Raw genomic sequence first — 13,490 nt, forward strand, 5'->3', positions numbered from 1 at the left:
AGGAAACACAGTATCACAGAAACATAATAATATTGTATATTGAGGTTGAAAATGACAGTAAATTCAACCATTTTTTCTTGTAATTTAAATTTTATTATTATGAAAATAAGATAAAAAAAAAACAAAGCAATTCTATTAAAATGCAGTTTTTACAGCAAGTTCAGTACAGATCACATGTATCTGAACTGTTATCCTGTCTGCATCAAAATAAGCATTGATATAAGTACAACAGATAAAAACAATATAATTAACAACCTAAAAGTAAATAATAAATGAAAAAGTGTTAAGATTCCGTTTAATGGAATACAACTTCAATAAGTCAGAAAAGCTCAGCGTTGTTAATTGTAGCATCCTTACTTTTCTAAAAGCAGCTAACAAAGAAAAGGAATAACAGGGTTCAAAGGAAACTAAGCTCAAAGGGTGACATGAACTTCAGAAATTGGGGAATTCTGTTCTGAATAAAAGCAATATTGTATTCAAACTTTTTGTTACATTGCATTCTGTTTTCAATCTCTGACCAGAAAGGAAGATTTTGATTTCCATTTAGACGCAATCAATACGTGATTTGTTTGGGAAGTCCTTCAAAGGGTTTCCCTAGTAGGAGAGTAATTATATCTAATTGGATGTTATCATGCGCCAGGCATTCTAATAGTGTCTGTATGTCTCAGCACAAAGGCTGTATGTGCGGCAGTCCCAAAATATATGGCACAGGGTATCAGTTGTAGTACAGCTTTTCCAGTATAGATGAGAGACTATAAGAAAAAGCTTATGCATTCTGGAAGGGCTGATACACCAGGACATTAGTGTTCTATATATTTTTTCTTTTTGCTTAACACAGGTTTTAAGCCAAATATCTGACTAGTCCTCCAGAGGGATTTCATGCCCATGTGTATCCTCTCATTTCATCATGTAGCTGTGCTGGTAAATTCAACCTGATAAGGCCATTAATATATACTTATAAGAAAAGCTCACAACCACAAGAGCTTACATTTATTAAAGGGACATGGTTGAGTCAGAAATCATTCTAGGAGCGTTCATTTGCACTTATTCGCTTTTAACTAGTTTGAGAGAAATGATAGGCTAATGTTCTCAGTTTGCAGTATATCTAAATGTGTCCATAAATGGGCAGACCTTAGCTGATGATTTAGCCTTACTTAAATGGGCAGTCTAGTGTTCCTGTGTATTGTACATATATTGTTGTTTGTAAGCCTCTTATGAATATACTGCATGGGTATTATATTAAACATCCTCCTTGTTAAAAAAAAAAAAAAAGGTTAAAAGGGTGATATGATTGAATGCATGAAACCATAATTTTTTCTTTCCAAAGCTTTCAGTACTGGAGACCGACATCAGTGTATTGTGCAACAGAATTTACTTCCCTCCCAAACAAACCAGAAAGATCCTCCCATTAAATGTATTTGAGCTCGGAGAACTGTTTGGCATCTTCCAATTAATGCATGTGACTTGCTCCCCTCTTGTTGCATGACCTTACTGTCATTGTCTAAACCAGTGATTCCCAACCAGTGGCTCGAAACAACGTTACTCACCAACCCCTTGGATGTTGCTCCCAGTGGCCTCAAACTAGGTGCTTAATTTGAATTCCTGGCTTGGAGGCAAGTTTCATGCTTGTGTTGCTCCCCAAATCTATTTATATTTGAATGTGGCGCATGGGTAGAAAAGGTTGGGGGCCCCTGGTCTAAACCATCCAAAATGAGCACAAATCAATACAGTAAGAATGTGAGAAGAGCCTTACCTTGTCCTCCTCTTGGAGATCACTTGGAGAATACACGTAGCAACAGAAAAAAGGCTAATGTATTCAGAGGGAAATGGATTGGAATTTAAATTTGTTAATCAGAGGATTGTCTAGTTGGAGCTCAAGAGGCCAGACGTCACCTAAGTGATTATTATGACTGCCAGACCCAGTGCAACATAGAGTTCCTACTACAGAATTACAATGCTGCATATATAGGTAGTACTATATTAATACAAATAGGCTTATATCCATAATTAGCCCATGGGTCTGATGTATACCTTACAGCTGGCCTGCTACATGGCAACTTTTGAATTAATATTATTGTTTATTGTATTTGCTTAACTGCAATTGCTTTTTTGTTGTGATCAATTTCCCAGCAACCTGCCCAACTCCTCTTCCATTTTTATACCAAGCTGCTGCCAGTTTGCTAGGGTAAAGGTTTTAGCAGTCTGATACTGTTGAAATACAACATGCAAATAATCCAATAACCACAAAAATATAACGTGCATTAATTACGTCTTACCTTTTTTATTTTATTTCACTATTCGTGTACCACATTTTAATGATCTTACTTGTTTATTTCCCATACGACTATAATTTGGAAGGCGCACACCCAAAAGGATAAATATTAAGATTAATCCTGAGGTGCTAATCCCATAGAGACCGCCCAAATTGAGCCTCCTAGTTCAATTATCAAAATTCAAATATAAGGATTGCACACTCATTTATATAAACGTCAAATTTTATTGTATTAAAAAACACTTGCATATTAGTGATTTGGCCCAGCAATTGAACCAATTGTTGTGCCAAATCACTCATATGTAAGTGTTTTTTAATACAATAAAATTTGACGTTTATATAAATGAGTGTGCAATCCTTATATTTGTTTATTTCCCAACAGGCAGTACATGAACAGAAAAGGAGGATTTAACAAACCCTTGGACTTCATTGCTTAAGGTGTAAGACCGTCCTGATTCTGTTTACACAAGATGTACAATATGTAAACCCAAAACAGTTAAATTCTATAGGGTTGAGATAGAAAGGACTCGTGACACCAACTGAGCTGCATTTCACAGGCAGCAAAGCATTCTTATTGGAAGTTTACTAGCCTGTACTTGTATGTCGCTCAGAAAGCGCAACTTGGAAAATAGGGCCCTTTGTGTTGAGTTTTGTCATACACAGTTAGGCATGTTAGACTTGTTAAGGGCTAATATCAGTGCTGTGATATATATGAGACATGTTGCAATACCCCCATCCTAATCATTCATGTTTTATATATTTTATTTCTCTATTATAAATATTGTGGTTTAAATAAACTGTGACTGATGCAAATATTTTGATATGAGCTGAATAATCACCCCACGCTACCCCAGTATGAACTTATCATTCATCATTTGATCTGATCTTTTTAAAGGCCTGCCTCACATATTTCATCTCAGAATGAGAGTGTTGCAAGTGTTAATCAATATGTCACGTTTACCCCAGTCAGCACCCAAGTACCAAGAATTGGGTTTTGTCTCTGTACTAACACTGCCACAGAAACTCACTTTGTGTGGCAAATGTGATTTAAGTAGAACTGGGACCTTGCAAAGCCAGGGCAAGCGATATGCAAAGCAGAGCAGAAACCTCACAGTATACATTACAAATTGTATACTGTAATGTCATGGTAGATGCCTTGAGCTTCATTTTGACTGCTCATGTCTTATATTGTACAATAAGTACATCATTAATTTAAAGTAAATTACAATTGGATTATGCAAAAAAAAGTTTATAGCAGCAAGCAGAATTGCACCCCCCCCCCTGTCTATTACCAAGGCAGCTAGCTGTACAGCTATTAGTTGTGATACTGGAGGAGGTTGCTAGCTGCTTGGATAAACTGACTTCCTCACACGTGAGTCTCAACACAACAGTCACCTGCTTCTGTGGTCAGAGTTTCTGCATCATCACGCTGCCAACTAAAAATATCCATCAGACAGAATTGCCCAGCAGGTCGTCCCTGAGCTACCAGTAGAACTTGCTGAAATATCTACATAGTAATTGGAGCACCACTCCAGCTCCCTAAATTGTACAGTCTCATGCACACAGCACATCCCTACACCCTAACAGTAAAGTACATTATCCCTAAAGCTGGCCATAGACGCATATTCGATTCGTATGATTTTCGGGCCGTTTGTGGAGTGTCCCAACATTTTTCGTGCCATGGCGATCAGTCGTTCAGTCGATCGGACAGGTTAGAATATTTCTGTCGGCTACCGATAATATCTTTGCATGTATTGCCGATCTGACGATATCAGTGGGAGACTAGCTTTGTCGGACATAACTATCGTACGATTGCTGTCAGGGGCAGAACATCGGCTGATCTGTTCTTTAACTACTTTATTTGATCTGAATGGTTAGTGGCAGGTCTGGAGATGGCACTGAACGATCGTTCGTCCGATATGAAGGTAAATCTGCACGTCTATGGCCAGCTTTATAAACAGTTTCTTGGTGAATGGACATTATAGGTCCTATTAATCAAAATCAGGGTCGGACTGGGCCAGCGGGGCACCGGGAAAAAACCCGATGGGCCCCCGGCTCTTGTGGGCCATGCCAGGTCCGCACCCACATATGACTCAATGCCGCTACCCCCTTTGTCAGAAGTCACGGGAAAAACATTTCATATGCAGACGCGACACACTGGCCTACAATGCAGGGGGGTCCGGGGGGGCCCTGGGGCAGCAGCCCCGATAAGCCCTGTGCCCCCAGTCCGACCCAGATCAAAATTTGCCAGGGTACAAAGACTGACACAAAATAAAGCCACCTAGCTTATAAATTATTGGGAATGCCCAACTGGGGGGCCAGGCACTAGAGCGCTGTACTTAAAGGGGTAAAAGTTAAATTAAATTAAAGTTACATTTTATTATGTTTTAAAATGTCATTATTAGCAACTTTTTATTTCATTTTTTTATTGGACATTCCTCTCCTTTTTCCCATATTTTAGATGAGGGTCACAGACCCTAGCAGCTAAAGTACTATTACTCATCGAGGGCATAATGTTATTGCTGTTGTTACTTTGCTTCCTATTCCTTCTCCTATTCACCTTCCAGTCTTGTATGCAAGACCTGTTGCTGGGATGAGTTGTACCCTTGCAACCAAATAGCTGGTCATATCTAAAACTGGAGAGCTACTGAGCAAAAAAATAAAATAAAAAATGTAGACCAGTCACTGATTCTCTTTAGTATTCACACAAAACTTAGAGGGTTCGTTAGATGGACGAATTTGAAAAAGTAAGAGAGGGAGAAAAATAAACTTAAAGAAACAGTAACGCCAAAAAAGTGTTTTAAAGGACTGACCATATAATGCACTGTTCCCTGTACTGGTACAACTGGTGGGTTTGCTTCAGAAACACAACTATAGTTTATATAAACAAGCTGCTGTGTAGCAACGGGGGCAGACATTCAGGCGCAAGCTATATAGTAGATACAGATAAGTTCTGAAGAATCCTATTGTATACTACAGTGCTTATCTGTTATCTGCTGTTTATCCTGTGCCTTTTCTCCATTTCCAGCTGCCCCCATGGCTACACAGCAGCTTGTTTCTATAAACTCCAGTCTTTATACATTACATTTTTGAATAACTAACTATATTAGAAACATTCTTTATTTTGTACAGCCTATCTATTTACCCAGTTTTTATTTTTACCCTGAACTAGTCCTTTAAAGGAAAACTAAACTCTAAAAATGAATGACTAAAAAATGCCATATTTTATATAATGACCTTATTGCACCAGCCTAAAGTTTCAGCTTTTCAATAGCAGCAATGATCCAGGACTTCAAACTTGTCACAGGGAGTCGCCATCTTGGAAAGTGTCTGTGACACTCACATGCTCAGTGGGCTCTGAGCAGCTGTTGGGAAGCTAAGCTTAGGGGTTGTTGCAAATTATCAAGCACAAAATGAGGTTTGTCTGTAATATAAGATGATGCTACAGGGCTGGTTATTAAATTTTGATATTGTGACATTTATATTCTAATTATATATATGTGTACTGTATATTGTGGGTCCCTAAGCTCAGTAAGTGACAGCAGCACAGAGCACGTGCAATGAATCAGCAGAAAAGAACATGGGGAGCTACTGGGGCATCTTTGGAGACACAGATCTTTACTGTGAAAGGGCTGTGGTTGCCTTGGGCTGGTACAGAAGCCCAAAACATAACGTACAACATTTATGTCCTATTTCTTTAGTTAAGCTTTAGTTCTCCTTTAAAGGAAAACTATACCCCCCAAACAATGTAGGTCTCTATAAAAAGATATTGCATAAAACAGTTCATATGTAAAATCCTGCTTCATGTAAATAAACCATTTTCATAATAATATACTTTTCTAGTAGTATGTGCCATTGGGTAATCATAAATAGAAAATTGCCATTTTAAAAAATAAGGGCCGCCCCCTGGGATCGTAGGATTCACTGTACTCACAAACATACCAACAAACCATACATGTTAGGTCACATGAGCCAATTAACAGACAGAGTTGAGTCTTTTGCTTCCTCACATCTCCTGTTACAGTTAGAGCTGCAGTATTTCTGGTCAGGTGATCTCTGAGGCAGCACACAGACCATCACAAAATGGTGGCTCAAGGCAAGAGATGTAAAAGGACAAGATTTACTTAAATATATATTCCAGTTTGGTAAGATTCTTTAATATGCCACTTAACATGATATGAACTATCTGTTGCTTAAGTGTTCATTTTGGGGGTATAGTTTTCCTTTAAGAGGAATGCCTTTGAGCACATAAACTAACTGCTCAATCCAATCCATCTGATCTGAGTGCAAGTTTGTCATCCATCTGGTTGCCACCCGGTCAGTATTTTACCGGCATGGCCGTTAAAAATTATGGTTTATTGGTTGATCCCATCATTTTTTTAATTGGGAAAAAAGATGAACATATAAGAAGGCCGGTATTTTTCTACAGAAAAGGTGGCAACCCTAGCCCAAATATATATAATTACCTGAAGCAATAAATGGCGGAAACCTGCTTAGTGCAGGATTATCTTGCAGGGCGTTATACTGCTTGCTACCACTAGGTGACAGGAGATACAACATTATCACTCACTTTTTCTTTTGCACATCTGTCTGTGTGGGAATTGTTGTCATTGGGTTCTAGCTGTAGTGAGCTTTTAATTACAGGTATTCATTCTGTTTTCAACATTTAGAGGTGGGAATACAGTATAATATAATATCTGATTTTAATCTTCACTATCATTATCATTGTACCCAAATGACAGCTGCTTCCATGCTCCTGCTATAGGTCTGATAAAAGGCACCTACTGTGCACGAATCAAAATGCACATGGAAAAAATGATATGATGAGATGAGAAATGCTTGACTCCTTTCGGCTGCAGCTTTCCTGGGTGCGTCTGCATGGAGATCCTTTCCAGCGATGTCATTGTACTAATGCGATGACCTCATCTAGTGCTGCAGAAGGAGAAGAAGCAAGTTAAGATCGGCACAAAGGGGTGCATATTTCAATGGTACTGAGGTTTCCAACATGCAGAAAACTCATGCACTTTATTACACATGTAACTATGTAATTTCACGTGTTATCACCTGCATTTGATGTTTGCTGTATTCCTGCCAGACTCCTTCTGCCACAGTCATTCAGGCTCAGCAGCTGGAAACTCAGCTGTTCTTGAGGATAAGGTTCTGGTAAGTTGGAAATGTGAAACACAATAAAACAGAGCTTGTCTCAGGTTTATTTGATTCCACAGTCGGGCATATTATAATGTTGTACTTAACTTGTGTGCCCGCACTCCAGATTGTGCTTTCTGTGTTGCTGGAAATAACACCACATTCTTCCTATGTAAGGAACTAAAGGTAAGGCCTGTAAAAATAATCATTTGATCACAATATTCATTTATAACTTATTATTAGCATGTATTTTTAGAGCGCCAACATATTGTGCAGCGTTGTAAAATGAATGCGCTTATACAAAGAAAACTTGCTTTCTTTAAAGGGATACTGTCATGGGAAAAAATGTTTTTTTTTTTTTCAAAGAGCATCAGTTAATAGTGCTGCTCCAGCAGAATTCTGCACTGAAATCCATTTCTCAAAAGAGCAAACAGATTTTTTTTATATTTTATTTTGAAATCTACATGGGGCTAGACATATTGTCAGTTTCCCAGCTGCCCCAAGTCATGTGACTTGTGCTCTTATAAACTTCAGTCACTCTTTACTGCTGTACTGCAAGTTGGAGTGATATCAGTCCCCTCCCTTCCCCCCCCCCCAGCAGCCTAACAACAGAACAATGGGAAGGTAACCAGATAGCAGCTCCCTAACACAAGATAACAGCTGCCTGGTAGATCTAAGAACGACACTCAATAGTAAAATCCAGGTCCCACTGTGACACATTCAGTTACATTGAGTAGGGGAAACAACAGCCTGCCAGAAAGCAGTTCCATCCTAAAGTGCTGGCTCTTTCTGAAAGCACATGACCAGGCAAAATGACCTGAGATGGCGCCTGCACACCAATATTACAACTAAAAAAATACACTTACTGGTTCAGGAATGAAATTTTATATGGTAGAGTATGGTAGACAGAATTATTTTAGCAGCTGCTTTCACTCTCTTTGTGATGTAGGGCAGGGGCCCCCAACATTTGTTACCCATGAGTCACATTCAAATGTAAAAAAAAAGTTCAGGGAGCAACAAAAGTATGAGAAATATTCCTGCCAAGACTGTGTAGCCCCTATGTGGACTGGCAGACTACAGGAGACTCTGTTTGGCAGAACATCTGGTCTTTATACAACCAAAACTTGCCTCCAAGCCTGGAATCAGAAATAAGCACCTGCTTTGAGGCCACTGGGAGCAACATCCAAGGGGTTGGAGAGCAACATTTTGCTTAGGAGACACTGGTTGGGGGTCACTGATAAAGAGAGTGATATTCTGAGACAATTTGCAATTAGTTTTAATTTTTTACTATTTGTGTTTTTTGATTTATTTAGCTTTTTATTCGGCACTTCTCCAGTTTGCAATTTCAACTGTCTGGTTGTTAGGGTCCAAATTACCCTAGCAACCTCAGTGATTTAAACGAGAGACTGGAATGTGAATAGGAGAGGCCTGAATAGAAAGATAAGTAATAAAAAGTATCAATAACAATAAGGGGCAGATTTACATAGGGTCGAATATCGAGGGTTAATTAACCCTCGATATTCGACTGCCGAATGTAAATCCTTCGACTTCGAATATCGAAGTCAAAGGATTTAGCGCAAATGGTTTGATCAAACGAAAAATCGTTCGACCGAATGATTAAATCCTTCGAATTGTTCGATTCGAAGGATTTTAATCCATCGATCGAACGATTTTTCTTCGACCTAAAAAACATTAGAAAGCCTATGGGGACCTTCCCCATAGGCTAACATTGCACTTCGGTAGGTTTTAGGTGGCGAAGTAGGGGGTCGAAGTTTTTTTTAAAGAGACAGTACTTCGACTATTGAATGGTCTAATATTCGAACGATTTTTAGTTCGAATCGTTCGATTCGAAGTCGTAGTCAAAGGTCGAAGTAGCCAATTCGATGGTCGAAGAAGCCAAAAAAATCATTCGAAATTCGAACTTTTTTTTATTCTATTCCTTAACTCGAGCTAAGTAAATGGGCCCCTCACTGTGTAGCCTTTTTAAATGGGGTCCATAACCTTAATATTGAAGGCCAGAAAAAGTGGCAACTCTAGTCGGGCTGTATGGTTCTAGTGAGTAAGATCCCTTGTATGCTTTGCATATCCACCCCTCCCATTTTAATTACAGTATTGATAATTCTGCCCAGTGAGATCCACCTATTTTGATAAATAACCCCCTTAATGCAGTTAAGAGTAGTGGAGAACTATAAACAGTTGCCGTCGTTAGTAAAGCCAATAGAAAACTCACACAAATCTTAAAACACTTTCTCTACTGTTTTGTTGTCAAGAAGACTCAAGAGACAATTGATAACTGCGCATGTCAGAGAATGACTGAATGGAATTTTTGGATTTTGACTTTTGACTTCAAAAGGGTCTCCATAAAGTATAATCATTACTCACAGCATAGGGGAAGTGACCCAGGTGCACTGCCCTGAGCCCACAAGCATAGGGAGCGGAAAAAGTGTGGAGCAGGCACTCAAATGAGGGCAATCTTCCATCAAATAGTTGAAGCAAAGTAAAAAGATGTATTGTGTCCCCCCACCTTACGCGTTTCGTGTTATAAACACTTAATCATAGGCTGAATGTACAGAGCTTAAACACCAGTATTTAAACATGTGTGTGCACCAATCACAAAACAACCTCAATCATCAAGTGATCCAATCCCTGTGTTTACCACGTAGACCAACCCCTATTATCCAATTATCTCAGGGGTAGGTACTATAGAAAATAAAGAGCTACACCCAGCTTTCAATGGGTGCCATTTTGGTACACCTTTGGTATATATATTCAAACAGGTGTAAGTTGTAGAGATACATCCAATTTTAGTTAGGTTATCTTTTGTGGGTGGCATTTTGGTGGCATTTTGGTACACCTCAAGTAAAGTTTGGTGCCATTTTGGGTACACTTTTACTAAGTCTATTTGGATGTTAACATTTAAATAAGAGCCATTTTGATGCAGCTTTAATGGGTGCCATTTTAACACACCCCTTTTTAGAATTTATTAAATCAGGTAGATAAACCTGAAAATGAAAGAGTGCCATAACGATGCACCCTTGATGGACTAGAGGTTGGTGGTAACCATATTAAATACAAATACAAAAATCAACTAAAAATAGTATTTAGCAAAAAAAATATATATATAAATATATATGCATATATACACGTCTTACACAAATAATCACAAAGATTAGTACAGGTTAAATGAATGACAAATGTGCCTCTACAAGTGTAGATTGACTTACACACACATACACATAAAACAAAGTTGTGAGTCTGTTTTTGTAGACAAATTATCTACAATTAACAGGCATATGGTGAATCTGTTCATTTTAAATATAAATATAGAAAATAACCTCACTGAATCTATTATTTTTGTGTAGCCTTTGGTTTCACTTTGCTGTGGATGTGATCAGGAGCATGTTGCTAATGCCTCATACCACAGAGGTGTGACATATTTTGGGTGTGCCATACTTTTTATACACTCCCAATGCTGAGACCATAAGAGGTTATTTTAAGCACAACCTAAACAAAGGGTGTATCCAAAGTCCATATTGTGCATCACACCTTCTGATCCCGATTAACCCATCTGAGGCTATCAGACAGGCAACACATTTGTGTTATGCTTCATAATCATCTAGTGGCAACTTTTCTGTCTGAAAATACAGCTATTTTTTAAATAAATTCAGAAAAAACGGTGGTCCTCAAGCTTTCTGCCCAACCAGGATAGCATGAGGTCCCGAGAGAGATGGCATTTGCTCAAGACCGCCTTGGCCAGAAGGTTAAAATGCAAAATACAGGTATGGTATTCGTTATCCGGAAACCCATTATCCAGAAAGCTCTGAATTATGGAATGGCTGCCTCCCATAGACTCCATTTTAGCCAAATTTTTATAAATGATTTCCTTTTTCTCTGCAATAATAAAACGGAACCTTGTACTTGATCCCAACTAAGATATAATGAATCCTTACTGAAGGCAGACCCAGCCTTTTGGGTTTATTTAATGTTTATATGATTTTCTAGTAGACTTAAGAAGATCCAAATTACGGAAAAATCTGTTACCCGGAAATCCTCAGATCCCGAGCATTCCTGGATAACAGGTCCCATACCAATATTCTATATAAATAGGGGGTCGTTTACATGACAAGTGTCGTCTAAAAATTACGCGGATGCATGCGTCAATCTTGTGCCGAACAGCGGTAACGTCACCCTAACTTGGAAAACTTCCAGTGCAATTGTGTTCTGCTTATGGTGAGGTGCGAGCGCAATTGCCTTCGTTTTTATGCATTGACAGCAATTGCAGCAGGCACAATGAGCCCTGGTTGAGTGCAGCCGCACTAGAATTCTGGGGAAATTGCTGCATAATGGGATAAAAAAAAACATGGCAACTGCAGGTGCAAATGACTTTGAATGCATATATGCTGTTTTGTCTTTTCAATGATAGATCTCCCATCTGCATCTTTCAAGCTTTAAACTACAACTCTCCACTATCAACATCTAGAGGCTGTCAGGAGATGCCAGGAGGATGCAGTTCATAGTCTAATTTTGCAGGTTAAATATGTACAGGTAATTGGGATCCGTTATCTGGAAACCTGTTAGCCAGAAAGCTCCAAATTACGGAAAGACCATCTCCCATAGACTCCATTTTATCCAAATAATCCAAATTTTTAAAAATGATTTCCTTTTTCTCTGTAATAATATAACAGTAACTTGTACTTGAACCCAACTAAGATATAATTAATCCTTTATTGGAGGAAAACCAGCCTTTTGGGCTTATTTCATGTTTACATGATTTTCTAGTAGACTTGAGTTATGAAGATCCAAATTACAGTAAGATTCCTTATCTGGAAAACCCTGGGTCTCGAGCATTCTGGATATCAGGTCCCATACCTGTACCATTGCCCAAGTAGGTGGCCCTTGTTTGGCAGCTGCTAAATAGCCAACTCTAGTGGGTTTATAAAGAACTATTTGGATATGATCAACACGTTTCAGTATAAGGGGGTCTTGTCCGCATATGGGGGGTTGTCCTATTTACTGTTTGTGTGATGCCCAAATTTCCAAGCAGTAGCGCTAGCCAGGGCAAGCATTTTGATTGGTGCGTTGTATCACAATCCAGTTAGGGGCGTCAAACCTGTTTCTGACCCAAATCTCAAAGCAATATATATTTAAAAGACAGCACAAACACAGCTAGATGCATTGTTACTTTAACAAAGTCTATTCTAATTTTGCACCTCTGAGTTCTGAGTGACAGGACCAAGGTTGGAAGCAGCAGAGGCATGTGCATCATGGCTTCATTTATATACAGGCACAGAGAAGGGGAGCTGCTTATGAGACTGATGATGCTGCAACTGGCTGAACAGGGACATTGCGGGGATTCCATGTTGTACTATGAAGTTTCTTGCTTCTCTCTGGTTGGTTACAATTAAGGATGCACCGCGTCCACTTTTTTGGATTCAGCCGAACCCCCGAATCCTTTGTGAAAGATTCGGCCGAATACTTAACCGAATCCCAATTTGCATATGCAAATTAGGGGTGGGAAGGGGAAAACATTTTTTACTTCCTTGTTTTGTGACTAAAAGTCACTTGATTTCCCTCCCCATCCCTAATTTGCATATGCAAATTAGGATTTGAATTTGGTTTGGCCCAGGCGGAAGGATTCGGCAGAATCTGAATCCTGCTGTAAAAGGCCGAATACAGAATCGAATCGTGGATTTGGTGCATTCCTAGTTAGGGTTGCTGCCTGGTCGGTAAAAATGATGGTTGATCCCAATGTTATTAATAAGGAAAAAGATAAATATATAGGATTAGTCCCTATATTACACAGAAACTTCACTGGAAACCGCACTTTTCCTTTAGGGGTGGGTAATAGATGAGGCCACGTCTTACAGACTGTTCCTATGAATAAATGGTTCATGTCCCAATGATGGGAGCACCTGTACCACGTGATGTTTGGCTTCCTGTCACCCAGGGAAGCTTTTTTCGCTGGGATTCGTTGTCCAGACACCTGGAGAGATCGCTGACGTCATGCAGTCTATTTAAAGAGACAACGCGGATCGTACCTTACTCAGAGGGACTGTGCTGTGATTGACAGCTG

Source organism: Xenopus laevis, chromosome 3L (genome assembly GCF_017654675.1).
Source record: "Xenopus laevis strain J_2021 chromosome 3L, Xenopus_laevis_v10.1, whole genome shotgun sequence".
Classification (NCBI taxonomy): domain Eukaryota; kingdom Metazoa; phylum Chordata; class Amphibia; order Anura; family Pipidae; genus Xenopus; species Xenopus laevis.